Here is a 15,616-nt window from a genome sequence, read left to right on the forward strand (position 1 = left end):
AGGGAAACAGTTCTCAGTCAGGGCAAGGGGGATAGTATTCAGTCAGGAGATCCTGACACAGCATGGCCAAGGAATCATTCGTTATCAGCACAGGGACTTTGACACTGTCAGTCAGCCATTTGGGATAATCGGGATCAGGGGATCTGTATCACTACAGTACAGAGAGGTGGCCACACTCACCACTAATTACATTCCCAAAATGCTCCAGTAGATTTGTTGAGCCTGAATTATGAGCATCAATCCAAGCTGACCCTATCCATTCCTGCCACTGGGGGCCAGTTTGATGCAATTCTCAAAGGTGTTCAGGAGATTGGGAGGTTCAAAGTCCATTGCTCCCTGAAATCGCAACACAAGTAGATAAGATGGTGAAGAATTTCATTTTCATGGTACACTGCATCAGGATCTGGTCAGCTTTGATATCTGGCTCATAAGTGAGATGAGGTATTTTTTTCAAACATGGTAGAGCATGCATTGTTCCTATGAGAACAACTGTGGTTCCATTCATGCATTTTTTTATTTCAACCATGAAACGGCCACAACTTGATTAGAAGTGAAAGTGACCATCAACCAGTTTGAACTGTCGGTTGTTAAATAAATTAAGTCAGAGATAAACGTATTTGCAGGAGCTTTTTTTGGTTAAAAAAATCGTTCATGGAATCTTGATATCACTGGATAAAAATGGAAGTTTTCTTCCCTAAAGGACAGAGGTGAACAGATGTTTTTTTCTAACTGACAACAGATTCACGGTCATCATTAGATTCTTAATTCCAGATTTAAAAAAACACTCAAATTCCACCATCTGGAATGGTGTGATTCAAATCTACGTCACCAGACCGTATCTCAGTCTCTGTGTGAGATGTTAATGCGATGACATCCCATTGATTTATATACTTCTATAAGTTAAAGTCTCTGTATAGGAATCAAATGCAGATAAAAGACTTTAATTTATAGAAATAAACTCTTATCTATCTACACATAGGTATGCAGACACTACCCTGAAGCTTCCTGCCCAGCCAGGAATTCAGTGCAAAGCTTTTGTAACTCCTTTTCTTCTCACACATCGGTATGCAGATACTGTCTTCAGCTTCCTGACTGAATTGAAATTAGAATCAAACTCTTTCAAACAGGGTTAGGTGGGGATGATTTGTAAGGGTGTAAAACCTCTAAAGCATGTAACTTCTGTCGCTGGCAAAGGGGCCAGGGCACTGACTTTGTTCTAGCCAGACACACTGGCAACTTGAAATCCAATGTGTCCTGGACAACAACTCAAAAATCGCCTCCTGCCATTAGCAGCTACTTCACTAGCAATCGATACTATAAGCTGGTCTTTTATGTTCTTGATGTAATAATTGCTTGGTATCCTATTTTTGTCTGTTGTAGTAATTGTTTTATGCATCATGCCATTACAAATTGTGAAATCATTTTAAGTATCATGTCTTTTGTAAAGTATAATAAGCGGGCACTGTCTGCTGCTCGGGGAGAATTACTTACGAGACAATGCTGTCTGTGCCGGGTTGAGTACAGTGACTCTCCACAGCTTGTACTTGCTTTGTAATAAAAGGATTTGTGTTTTTCTAAACAGGTCAGTGTCTTGTGATTGCAGCAAGTCCGTGAGGGTCTCCGAAAACAAACTTGACATGTGGAGTAATGGACAGCAGACTATATAGAAAATATACACTAGATATCACACAATGTCTTGGTTTTAGTATTCATCACGAGATCCGTCACAGCTATGGACACCTGGTAAAGATCTGAAGAGACTGCATTCCCCATGGACAGGTCACCAGGTTTCATTGCATTTTTGCAATCGGCTATCAGGGATATAGAACATGACTCATCCCAATCTTTTGTTTGGATTTAAAACTTTCCCTTGATTGTTTCCAATAAACAAATATCTATTAGTAGTTGAAACATGTCTGTGGAGAGCAATAGAATCCATAATTGCAAAAGGTGTGAAAACATATTGACCAGGCACAACAAATAAAGGGCCATGAAGATCAACATAGAATCCCTACACTGTGGAAGATGGCCATTCAGTCCATTACCAACCCTCCAAACAGCATCTCACCCAGTCTCACACCCTACCCTGCATTTTGCACACAAGACACTATGGGCAATTTAGCATTGTCATTCTACCTACTTTGCACATTTTTGGACTGTGGGAAGAAACCAGAGCACCTGGAGGAAACCCACGCAGGCAGGGTCTGGGTAGGACACTCTTTGTAAGTTCAATGTGAACTCAATGGGCTAAATGGTCTGCCTCCAGACTGGAGGGGTTCTATGATCTCCAGAAACAAGCCCAAAAAGCATGGTTTAGATATAGCTAACAGCAGAATCAAAAACCAACTTCACAGTTACTCAGAAATTTGCTGCTCGTTAACCAGTCCCGATGAACCAGGAAATCCCTTTTCACATACTGTGCGGGCGGCTAGTCTTTAGTCAGTGAGAATGTGTCAATGTGTCGTGATAACGTGACTATTTCCAAACTCTACCTGACAGATACACAACTGATATTAACATTTTATCCACAACAACTGTACCTTGAATTGAGCAGGGATCAGTAACATCAGTACAAACAGCCCAAAACCATGGTTCACTTGATAGTGAGAGTGACAGCAAAATCCTTCAACTGTGCTTCTTTGTGAACTCACTGGTGTGTTAACAGTTTGGATAACTGAGTGAATGCTTTCCCCCACTCACAGCTCATGAATGGGCTCTCCCCAGTGTGAACCTGCTGGAACACGAGCAGGTAGGATGACCAAGTGAATGCTTTCTCACATTTAGAGCAGGTGAATGGTTTCTCCCCAGTGTGAACGCGCTGTAGGTTAGGTGAGCAAGTAAATCCCTTCCCACACTGGGAGCAGATGAATGGTCACTCCCCAGAGTGACGTCACTGGTTGATCAGCGGGCAATTCGAGTCAGCAAAGCCTTTCCCTCACGGAGAACAGGCCAACGGTCTCTCTCCAGTGTGAATTTGCTCGTGCATCAGCGGTTGAGATGTCTGAGTGAATGCTTTCCCACATTTCAAGCATGTAAATGGTTTCTCTACAGTGCGAACTCACTGGTGTTTAAGCAGGCTGGAGGACTGAGTGAATCCCATGCCACAATCAGAGCAGGTGAATGGTTTCTCTCCAGTGTGACTCTGGTGGTCAGTTTCTAGCTGGGATGGATTAAAAAATTCGTTCCTGCAATCTGCACATTTCCACAGTCTCTCCCCAGTGTCACTGCGCTGGTGCTCGGACATTTCAGATGAATCTTCACAGACTCTTTACAGACCATGTGCATTTCTCCCCAGTGTGAATGCTGCTTTTTCCTCCAATGTTCAAAATCCTGAGGTAACTGGTTTGTGATAAACAAAGTGACTGTCAGAGCTGGATGTGGACCTGTTTGAATTCTCCAATTGCAGACTAAGCTTTCAAACAGAAAGCAAGTGCAGTGAGTGAGGAACCAGAAGAACAACCACAGATTGTGAAATCGAGAAATCCTCTGGACATTTATGGAGCGACACTTGGGAAATATGCTGGATCATCATTAGGACAAATTCAAATAAATATCCTCCAGGCAAGGGATCCAGTCAGTATTTGCACAAAACTGCTGAAAGAGAGGTCGGAGAGCCAGCGAGGAAGGGCAGGCATTGTAACTCAGACTTTCAGAGGGATCAAAAGGTTAAGAACAGCGCAGAAGTAAAATTGTGGAAATCTGAAATGAAAACAAAAAATGCTTAGTCAGAGTTGTACAGCACAAACCAATCCCTTTCATCCCAGTTGTCCATGCTGACCCTATGTCCCAAATTAATCTAATCCCATTTGCAAGCATTTGACCCATATTCCTCCAAATCCTTCCTATTGACATACCCATCCAAATGCCTTTTAAATGTCATAATTGTACCAGCTTCCACCAGTTCCTCTGGCAGGTCATTCTACACAGGCACCACCCACTTTCCCTTAAAAAAATTTCCTTCTCAGCTTAAACCAATGTGTTGAGTTCCAGTCTCCCCTACCCCAGGTAAACAACCTTGGCTACTCACTCCATGCCCACCATAATTTTATTAACCTCGAAGGTAACCTCTCAGCCTTCAATGCTCCAGGGAAAATAGCCCCAGCACATTCGGCCTCTCCCTGCAGCTCAAAACTCCCAACATCCTTCTAAATCTTTCCTGCACCCTGCTAAGTTTAACAGCATCATTCCGAGAGCAGGCAGACCAGAACTGAACTCAGTATTCCAAACGCAGCATAATCAATGCCTTGTTCAGCCTATAACATGACCTCCCAACTCCTACACTCAATGTACTGACCAATAAATGCAAGCAGAGCAAATATCATCTTCACTACCTTCTGTACCTGCAAGGAACTCTGCACCTGCACCTCAAGGAGTCGCTGTTGCGTAACAGTCCCCATGGCCTCATTAATAAGTGTTTAAACCCTGCCCTGATTTTCATAACCACAATGCAAAAGCACACATTTATCCAAACTAAACTGATTTCTGTCACTCCTGGGCCCTTCGACCCATCTGATTAAGATCCGATTGTCCTTGGAGATAACCTTCTTTGCTGTTTACTACACCAACAATTTGTGTCATCTGCACACTTACTAACCATTCCTACAATATGCATTCCACATGATTTGTATCAATGATAAAAAGCAGTGAAACCAGCACCAATCCTTGCAGCACACTGCTGTTAATAGTCCTCCAGACTGAACAAAATACAACACACCCACCACGATCCTGTTTCCTACCTTCAAGCCAATTTTGGTTCAAATAGCTCACTCTCCCTGGATTCCACTTGATCTCATCTTGCTAACCTGTCCGTCATGTGGCGTTTTGGTGAATGCCTTGCTGAAGCCCATATAGAAAATGTCCATTGCTTTGTCTTCTTCAACATTCTTTGTCACTTCCTCAAAAAACTCAATCAAGTTAGTTACTCAAGATTCCCCACTCACAAAGCCACGTTGACTATCCATAATCAGTCTTTGTGTCCCTAAACACATGCAAACCCTGTCCCTCAGAATCCCCCCCAGCAATTTAGCCACCACTGACATCAGGCTCAATGGTCGATGGTCCTCTGGCTTTTCCTTAAAGAATGGCACCAGATTAGCCACCCCACCTTCTGACACTTCACCAGTGTCTCAGTGATGCAGATATCTCAGCAAGGGGCCTGGCAATTAGATTAGATTAGATTCCCTACAGTGTGGAAACAGGCCCTTCGGCTGAAGAAGTCCACACTGTCCCTTGAAGCATCCCACCCAGACCCATCCACCTATAACCCACACACCCCTAAACACTACAGGCAATTTAGCATGACCAATCCACCTAACCTGCACACCTTTGGACTGTGGGAGGAAACCGGAGAACCCGGAGGAAACCCACGCAGACACAGGGAGAATGTGCAAACTCCACAGAGACAGTCGCCCGAGGCTGGAATCAAACCCGGGTCTCTCTTCCCCAGCTTCTCACAGTTTGTGGATAACACCTTTTCAGGTGCCAGGGACCTATTCACCTTTATGCATTTTAAGACGTCCAGCACCTCGATCTCTGTAAGATGGACACTTCTCACAACTCATTATTTATGTCTCCAAGTTCTCTAGCTTCCATATCCTTCTCTGCAGTAAATACTAATGTGAAATACTCATTCACTATCTCAGCCTGCAGTTCCACACATAGACAGCCTTGTTGATCTTTAAAAGGGCCCTGTTTTCTCCCTCGTTTTTTTGTCCCAAATGAAGTGTCAGAATCTCTTGGGATTACCCTTAACCCTATTTGCCAAAGATGGCTCCTTGTTGCCATCCTCATTTCCCTTGAGTATACTCCAACTGCCCTTATCCTTCGAGGGATTGACCCAGTTCCTGCTGTCATGACCTGACATGCGCTGCCTTCTTTTTCTTGACCACAGCCTCAATTTCTTCAGTCGTCCAATAGCCCCTACATTTACCAGCCTTGCCCTTCACATGAGAAGGAACATACTGTCTCTGGACTCTCCCTATTTTATTTTTGAAGGCCTTCCACTTTCCAAGCATTCCTTTACCTGCACATTACCTCTCCCGATCATTGCTTGGAAGTTCTTGCCCAATAATGTCAAAGTTGGCCTTACTCCAATTTAGAAATGTATATTAAATATACAACTTTTATATTTAAACTGATCCCATCTGTCTGCATCTGGCACATATTCCTCTAAACCTTTCTTATATATGTCCGAATTCAAATGCCTCTTAAACAATGCGACTGCACCCGCATCCACCACCTCCTCTGAAAGTTCGTTTCACACATGAACCACACTGTAAAAGAAAAATTGTCCCTCATGTCGTTTTTAAATATGTCTTTCTCCTCTCACCTTAGATGTCCCCTTGTCTTAATCACCCAACCTAGGGGAAAAAAACCCGTTAATATTCGCATAATCTGTGCCCCTCATGTTTTTTATGAACATCTGTAAGGTCACCCTGTAACCTCCTCTGCTCCAGTGAGAAAAGTTCAAGCTTTGGCAGTCTATTTTGATAATCGAGCCCTCCATTCCTGGCAACATCCCAGCAAGTCTTTTCTGACCTGTCTCCAGTTTAATAATAATAATGTCCTTCCTGTAACAGGGCAACCAGAGCTGCACACAATACCTCAGATGAAGCCTCACCAATGTCCTGTACAACCTCAACATAACATCCCAACTCCTATACTCAAAGGTCTGAGCAATGAAGGAAAGTATGCAAAACAATTTACTAACCACCCTGTTGGCCTGTCTCCATAAAGTTCGAAGAATTATGCAGTGAATCTCAGCATTTCTCTGTTCCACAACTCTACCCTGGGTGCAACCATCAATTGTGTAATTCCTACCCTTGTTCATTTTACCAAAATACAATATTTCACATTTATTCAAATTGAGCTTCATCTTCTCCTCAACCCATTGACCCAAATGATTAACATGTCACTGTCATCTCAGATAACCTTCACTAACCACTATACCACCAATTCAGTATCATCTGCAAACTTACTAATCTTGTCCCTTAAATTCTCATCCAAATTGTTAGTGTAAATGAGAAACATAAGTGGACCCTGTACCGATTGCTGTGGAGCACGCTGGCCACAGAACTCCACTCTGAAAAATCCTCCAGCACCGCGTTCTCTCCAAAAACTAAACCAATTTTGTTTCCAATTAGCAAGCTCTTCCTGAATCACATGTGATCTAACTTTACTGGAATTCTGGAACCCTGACAAAAGCTTCACTCTCATTCTAGAGGTGCTGCAAATCTGACCCAATTCCCCTGCCATTTGACCATGGCCCTCTTGATCGTTCCTTGAAAAGTTAAATCCCAAATCTTTGAGAATAACTATTGAATCTGCATCTAGCTGCCACACAGACTGTTGCAGATTCTGGGAACTTGCTGAGTCAAGTAACCTTCAAGTTTTCACCCTGCATTATTTGCCAATTATCTGAATGTTGTATTCTGTAGTTACCAAACATTGTCACAACGTTAATAATTTTTCTCTCTCTGCAAACTATTATCCGGGAAATAAACCTACTAAACTAAATCATTGCTAATCAGCTCCAAGGAGAATCATCCGAGCTTCTGTTAGCTCTCTCCAAACCAGAAACCCATCATAATTATAGATAACGAAGTGTGGAGCTGAATGAACACAGCATTTGCTGCTTGGCCTGCTGTGTTCATTCAGGTCCGCACTTTGTTATCTCGGATCCTCCATCATCTGCAGTTCCCATTATCACCCATCATAATTGTTATTTACTTATGGGACGTGGTCTTTGCTGCCCAGACTAATATTGATTGTCCATTTTTATTTGATTTGGAGAAAGTGGCAGTGAACCACTTTCTCTCACTACTGCACTCCGTGTGCTGTAAGTGCACCACTGTGCCGCTCAGATGATAATCCACCCTGGAGCCTCACCACACTCTCTATCGCAGGAATCATATCTCAATCCTCACTACTCTCCCAATCATGAGAATGACCCTTGAGCCTGCACTAATGCAGGGTCCACCCTTAAGACTTACGACCTTTCCTATCACTGGAATCTCTCTCCAGCCTCACGACCTGCCTATTGTTGGAATCCCCCTCTAGCCTCAGATCTCTCACGGTCTCTGTAGATTCCTCCAGTCTCTCAAGCCTCCTTATCTCTAATCTCCTCCAGCCTCAACACTCTCCTATCTCTGTAAATTCCTTCAGCCCGTATAAACTTCCTTAGCTCTGTAATTGCATTTACCCTCACAAACCTCCTTTTGTTTGAGGTCTCCTCCAGCCTCTCAATCCTCACCATTTCTCTAACTCCCTCCAATCCCACACTTTCCCTATTTTTGAAATCTTATCCAGTCTCAGAACCCTTCCAGTCTCTAATATCCTCCAGCCTCACAAATCTCAACATGTCCCTTCCTCTAATACAGTCCTAAAGATGATGCCCCATTTTTATTCCTCCACTTGATGGTGGCACTTGCAATTTCCTGGGATTCAAGCTCCAGAATCTCCTGGTAAACCGCTTCATCTCTATACCTCACTCGTCTCCCAAAAACATTAACCAATTATGAGTCATCTATTCTAACATCTCCTTTCCTGAGAGGGAAAAAAATTGCTTGAACTATTGCTTGGTATCTTCTCTGTGAAGTGTCTCGGAGGTCGACAGTACAGAAAAGGGCTCTGTGGCCCATCCAGCCTGTGCCAGTTAAAAACCACCACCTAACTATTCTAATCTAATTTTCCAGAACTTGGCCCATAGACTTGTCTGTGTTGGCATCACAAGAGTGCATCTAAATATGCCTTAAACGCTATGAGGATCTCGGTGCCTACCACCCTCACAGACAGTGAGGTTCAGTGCCATTGTCACAGCATGATGACATCACAGACAGGAACAGAGACGAGCTGAGTCTGTGCAAACCAAAGATCCCCCACACACTGTGAAGGACGGGAGGGACCCGGATAGTGGGCAGAGGAGATTTAACAGAATGGTTTGTAGGAAGAGGGTTTTTAGTTGCATGGTTAGGACTGTTTATTTTTAAAATTTTTCTTTCATGTGACCTGGAGGTTGCTGGTACATAGAGAATATCCATCTATGATAGATGGACTCTCCTTCTCAACCTCTCCCCTCGCCTGGGGTGTGGTAATCTCCAGGTTAAACCAGCCCTATGGTCAGGTAGGACAGTGGTGACTTTACCTCTGACACAGTGATGCCACTTTGCCTCGGTGGTGTAGAGGGGAATGTTGAATGTGGTGAATGGGACACCACTTTGACACAGTGCTTCATCTGGAGGATGTTCACTTTTTCAAATAGTGTTGGGGTTGTACTCATGCAGGGAAGTGGAAAATGTTCCAACACAATCCAGATGAGTGCCTTACAGACAGCAAACAGTCATTGAGGAATCAGGTGCTTGGAGAAACTGAGATTGTTCTCCTTGTAACAAGGTATTTTGAGGGGACCGTTGATAGAGTTGTTTACAAAAGAAACACTTTATCATGATAAAATGTACACATGACTGATCATAAAAAACATTACAGGACATATATTGAAAATTTTAGGGACGATCTATTGAGAGAATGGGGTGATTTAAGAGAAAAAAAATAGACGGCAAATGAGAAATTAGCAGGAACACAATACTCACACACAATGCAAATATCCAGATGTTGATGAAGTGAGTAACTCTGTCAGAGTTTGGGGTTACAATTATTGAGTTTCCCCACCTGAAAGTCCACTTGTAATATCCTGTGACACAAATTCATAACATCCATCACTGTCAGTCCGGGTAGAAATTCACAACATCCCCTCATCCTGGCTGAAGATGACTGTGCATTGTCCCTATTGCACATTATCCCTTGTGGAGGTCAGTCATCGTTTCAGAGGGAAATCTATTTGGGTTTCTAGGAATTTCCACCTTGGGACTTCATGTCACTGACCAGAACTGCAGCTCTTTGACACATGGCAAATAATGGCCAAGATTTAGTGACAGGAAAGAGAAAGAGATGGAGTGGGATTTTCCAATGACAGTGAAGTCAAATATTGGTTTTTAACAGAATGGATGAGATGGACATCACCAGAAAAGAGGAGCAGACAGAACAAGGACAATATCTGAACTGGCATGAGGGAAGAGGCAAGGAGGAGGAGGAGGAGGAGGAGGAGAAATAAGAGAGACTTAGAATGTTTGTGGTTTAGCAGGAATAGGGAAAAGGATTAAGACGAGCTCTGATAAGGCTTCACACAAGACTGGAGAAAGATGCAAGTTTGGGACTGAAACGACGAGCAACATGCAAAGCAATTTGGTTTGGTGGGCTAATGAAAGAGAAGGAAGCAGCAGAGGCATCCGATTTGGATTGTCTCAATCTGAGTGACATGGAGTTTCTATGTGTCTCCCTCACTTGTTGTTGGAGGGGAGGATGGAGGAGAGAGGATGATGGACAATGGTTTGCAAAAAAAGAACAATGCCTGTGTTAGAGATATTCAAAACTGAATGAACAAACCTGATGAATTAACTTTTATACAGAATATTAAAATGTACAACAGAAGTCCGGTTTTGAATCCCATCTCAGCAGATGGTGGACTTTGAATTCAATAAAAAAAAACTGGAATTAAGAATCAACTGTTGCCATGGTACCATTGCTAATGGCAGAACAAGGTAAAAACCTGACGTCCTTCAGGGAAAGAAATTTGCGAAACTCAGCAAGCCACTCAGTTACAAATCAGTGCAAAGTCTCAACAAAGGAATGAAGCTGGGTGGCCCACTTGGCATCTGCCAAGGCACAAGGAAAGACACCTGCAGAATCAGCCCTATCGATTCCATAAACTCCTCCTCACTAATATCGGGGGCGAGTGGCAAAATTTGGAGTGATGGCTCAAAGACTAGGCAAGGAACAGCATCATATGCTTAGAATCTACCTTATAGACAAGTGACACGCACCACCATCAAGGTCCGTAGTGACGGCCTGTCCCAGGAGCAGGACAGACATGGCAGAACAGACATGGCAGAACAGTGCTATTCTGACCGCAGTAATTGACCTGGGAATACGACATTGGCTCTGACGCCTGGAAGACTCATGGCTCCTGTTGAATGCCATGGACCATCCTCCCTCAGTTGATAAACTGGCAACAGTATTATCGCCAGATTATTAATCCAGAGACCCAGACACCATTCCGGGTACCTGGGTTCGAATCCTGCCATGGCAAATGGTGGAATTTGAATTAAATAATGATGTGAAATTAATAGCTGAACGATGACCATGAAACCATTGCTGATTATTTGGGTTCGCTTATGTGCTTTCGGGAAGGAAATCTGCCATCCTTACCTGATCTGCATGACAGGTAACTGCAAACCCACAGCAATGTGGTTGACTCTTAACTGCCTTAAGGGAAATTAGGATGGGCAATAAATGCTGGTCAGCCAGCGACTTCCACATCCCAAGAGAGAATTTTCATAAAAAACTCCATGTTGAACAGCAATTGGTGTAAGCACAGAGTGTAAATGGCAATAAGTGTACTCAATGCCCGCTATGAGGAGTAGTTCACAGCAGGATTACCAGTCAGGCTGGCTGGGTCCTAAAGGGAAAAAAACACTACTTAGCAGGGACTGAAGCAGGTGCTGCCACAACCAACAGAAGGGAAAAACATAGCAGATCTCATTGTCACGAATTTCCCAGCTGCAGATGCATCTGTCTGTGACAGGATTGATAACAGCGACCACCGCACAGTCCTGTGGAGACTAAGCCTCATCTTAACCTTGATAATACCCTCCATTGTGTTGAGTGGCACGAACATCGGCTAAATAGGACAGACATGGAACAGATACAGGGGCTCAAAACCAAACATCTATGAAGCTTTGTGGGGCATCAACAGCAGCAGAACTTTCCAGCACAATCTGTAACCTCAGGGGCCAACATATTTCGCACTCAACTATTACCATTGATCCAGGGGAACCACACCTATTGAATGGATAGTATAGGAGGGCATGCCAAGAGCAGCATCAGGCATAGCTAAAAATAAGGTGCCAACCTGGTTAAACTTCCCAACAGGACTATGTGCATGCCAAATAGCACAAACAGCAAGAGTTAGAGCTGAGCCATCCCAGAGCCAGTAGATCAGGTCTAAGCTCTGTAGTTCTGCCACACCCTGTAGCGAATGGTGATGGGCAATTAAACTGGAGGAAGCATGCCAGAAAATCCCCATCCTTACTGACAGAGGAGCCCAACCTATCCACACACAAGACAAGACTGCTGCATTTGCAGGAATATTCAGCCAGAAGTGCCAATTGTATGATATATCTCAGCCTTCTCCAGAGGTCCTCAAGATCACAGATGTGAGTTTTCATCCAATCTGATTCATTTCAAATGATATTAATAAGTGGAGGAATAGTGCAGCAAAGATTATGGGCCCTGGCAACAGTACCGATGACTTGTGCTGTACAGCTTGCTACCTGCCAAGCCAAACTGTTTCAGTGCTGCTACAGCACTGGCATCGACTGACAATTTGGAAAACTGCCCAGGTCTGTTCAGCACAAAAATACAGAGCAAATCCAACCCGACCAATTTCCCCTCAAGCAGTCTACTCTCTATCATCGGAGACGTGATGGAAGGTGTTGACAACAGCGGTATTAAGCACTTACTCAGCAGGAACCTGCTCAGTGACAGCCAGTTTGGGTCACGCCAGGCACTCAGTTCCTGATCTTATCACAGACTTCATCCACAAATTCACAAACATGTGAATTCCTGAAGTGAGGTGAAGGCAACAGCAGAGTCCTGCACAAAAACCATTTCGTTCCACTTCAGTGACAATGACACCTTAGTTTCAGCTCATCTGCTGAACCTCTCATCTAGTTCTGCGTTACCTCTAGACTTAACTATCCAAACACACTCCCAGTTGACCTCCCACATTCAACGCCCCTGTAATCTCAAGAATACATAAAATTCTGCTGCACACATGTTCATTTGTACCAAAACCTGTTCACTCATCACTGCTGTACTCCCTGACGCACAAAGGCTCCTATTTATGAGTAACAATTTAAAATTCTCACCCGTGATTTAATTCCTGGCCGTGATGATCCCCGTTTCCCTGCACCACACAACCTATGAGACTCTGTTGGAGTCAGAAAGTAAATGGAATTGTCAATGTGTTTAATCATTGTTTCACTACTGGAGGCTGTTTCTACAGTTTCCAGGCAACATGGTCTGGAATTCCTATGATAAACCTCTCAGGTTTGTTCTCCTTCTTTTAGGTAGTCATGAAAACCTGCGAATTTGGTAATGTTTTTGGTCACCTAACCTAATAGGCCTTACATCAAAAGTTTCTTGATAATATCTTTGTGAAATTATAAACAAGATAAAAATACATATAGTTTGTTGATTTGGACATACACCATCAGCTCTTCAGTATCGCCAGATGAATGATCTGTAACTTCTCAAATGACCGCATTGTGGGAGCACCTTCATCATACGATCTGAAGCAGCACACGAAAGTTAAACATGACCTTCTCCACAGGTAACAGGGCTTTGGCAACGATCGCTGGTATCTGTGGAAGGAGAAACAGAGTAAATGTTGCAGAAGTGCAAAAATGAACGAGAGAATAAAAAAGCTGTAGAATGTGGTGGTCTGAAATGGAAGAAAAATGCACTGTCTTTCTGGGAAAATATTACGTGACTTTGAAAGACGCCATTCAAAAATTAATCTGGGAAGAGAGCAGCACACAGTTAGGGGGTGGACAGCAGTGGAATATTCAGTTACAATAGGTATAAGAAAAGAACTGTAAAATACGAAACAAAGATCAAATATATCCATCATTAGAGACTGAAGAGATTAGACACCGACAGAGATTTGATCAGGAAGCACAGAACTAAGTTAGCAGTGCTAGCTGCTATGATCCCACACTCTGGGAATGAAATCCAGAAGAAACAAACATTTCTCTTGGTTTGAATTCACTCAGCGTGATTTCATTTCATTTCTGAAGAATCGTCCAGACTCAAAATGCTGGCAGTACCGATTCAGTCATCCATGAACTGGAGGAAGAGGTGGGATTCGGGGCTAGTGTAGGTATGGAAGAGAGATTGTTCCACGTAACCGACAAAGAGGCAGGCATAGCTTGGGCCCATGCAGGTACCCATGGCCACCCACTTTGTCTGTAGGATTTGGGAGAAGGTGAAAGAGAAGTTGTTGAGGGTGAGGACGAGTTCACTTCATCATACAAGGGGGTCAGTGGAGGGGAACCGGTCAGACCTGCAGGACACGAAAAAGCATTGGGCTTTTAGGGCGTGTGCATGGGGAATGCAGGTGCGAATGTGGTATACTGCCTCTGCTGCAGCTGTTGTGGCCTCCCCCACATCTGGGAAACCAAGCGGAGGCTTGGGGACTGCTTTGGAGAATATTTACACTCAGTACGCAATAAACAACTGCACCTTGCAGTACCATTCCACCAGCAACATGTCCATCATGGCCTTCCTGCAACACGATAACGATGCCACCCAAAGGTTGCAGGATCAGCAATTCATATTCCGCTTTGGAACCCTGAAGCCCAATGCTATCAATGTGGATTTCACAACCTTCAAAACCTCCCCTCCCCCAACCACAGTCCAACACCAGCCCAGCTCATTCCCCACCTCCCTAACCTGTTTTCACTCTCGCCTATCCCCTCCTCTCATATCAAGCCACACTCCAATTTCCTACCTGCTAACCTCATCCCACCCCCTTGACCTGTTTGTCCTCCCTGGACTGAACTCATCCCTCCCTACCTCCCCAGCTACACTCACCTTTACCTGCTCCATCCCCACCTCTTTACCTTGTCTGTCTCCTCTCCACCTGCCTTCCCCTCTCTCCCTGTTTATTTCAGAACCCCTTTCCCCTCCCCATTTCTGAAGGGTGTAGGCCCGAAAAGGTCAGCTTTCCTGCTCCTCTGATGCTGCCTGTCCCGTTGTGTTCCTCCAGCTCCACATCTTGTTCTCTCACTTTCTCCCAGGGACAGCTGCGCATGCGCCCAGCTTCACCTCCGCCCTCAAAGTTTCAACGCTGCTGCGCATGCGCCCCACGGATCATTGCCCCCAATAAAGATGGCGGCGGTCACACGGGCCTATCACTATCTGAGGCTTTAATTTATTTTCTGCAAACGTGAGCCTGGGAGTTTCAAATGTGGGTTTTCCGATGTGCACTCCCAAGCCCATACGAATATCACTTCCCTGCCACTTTCTGCCGTTTTGTCTTCTTCACCGGGTCCTGCTCTAACCTCAATTGCACAAACCTCCGTCTCAGCGAAGGGGCCAGGCACAAAACGTCAGCTTTCCTGCTCCTCTGATACTTCTTGGCCGGTTATATTCACCCAGCTCTACACCTAAGTATCTCGGAATCGGCAGTTGCGACTTATCTCAGCAAACCTGCACTGCTCTCGTAGATGATCACGTGGTTTGCACTGATCCAGCCCCCTCTTCATTCCGATTGGTTGGAAGGGTCATGCACGTCAACACTGTATTCCTATTGGTCCCACACTGACATCAATCAAACAGATGCCATTGTGACCTGAGCATGCGCAGTGCTTTCTGTTGTCATTGATCAATGAGACTGAGAACTGGATGAGAAAGATTGTTACATTAGCGATCCTGGGGCTTTAATAAGTCGCTCTGAGGAAGGGGCACTGCACCCGAAACGTTAACTCTCTCTTTTTAC

At 44.2% G+C, this 15,616-nt stretch overlaps 1 long non-coding RNA gene across 2 annotated transcripts; it reads right to left on the reverse strand.

The window, feature by feature from the left end:
- Nucleotides 1-2,268: 2,268 nt before the first annotated feature.
- Nucleotides 2,269-15,300, reverse strand: LOC132208675 (uncharacterized). 2 transcript variants are annotated; one of them, XR_009444806.1, is made up of 4 exons: nucleotides 15,180-15,297; nucleotides 13,324-13,478; nucleotides 9,588-9,688; nucleotides 2,269-3,699 (listed from the first exon to the last, which is right to left on the reverse strand). It is a non-coding gene; the product is annotated as an uncharacterized LOC132208675 (long non-coding RNA). The 2 variants fall into 2 exon arrangements; XR_009444805.1 differs by having other exon boundaries at nucleotides 2,270-3,699; nucleotides 15,195-15,300.
- Between the last annotated feature and the right edge of the window lie 316 nt (nucleotides 15,301-15,616).

The sequence above is a fragment of the Stegostoma tigrinum genome, unplaced genomic scaffold, assembly GCF_030684315.1.
Source record: "Stegostoma tigrinum isolate sSteTig4 unplaced genomic scaffold, sSteTig4.hap1 scaffold_50, whole genome shotgun sequence".
Taxonomy (NCBI): Eukaryota; Metazoa; Chordata; class Chondrichthyes; order Orectolobiformes; family Stegostomatidae; genus Stegostoma; species Stegostoma tigrinum.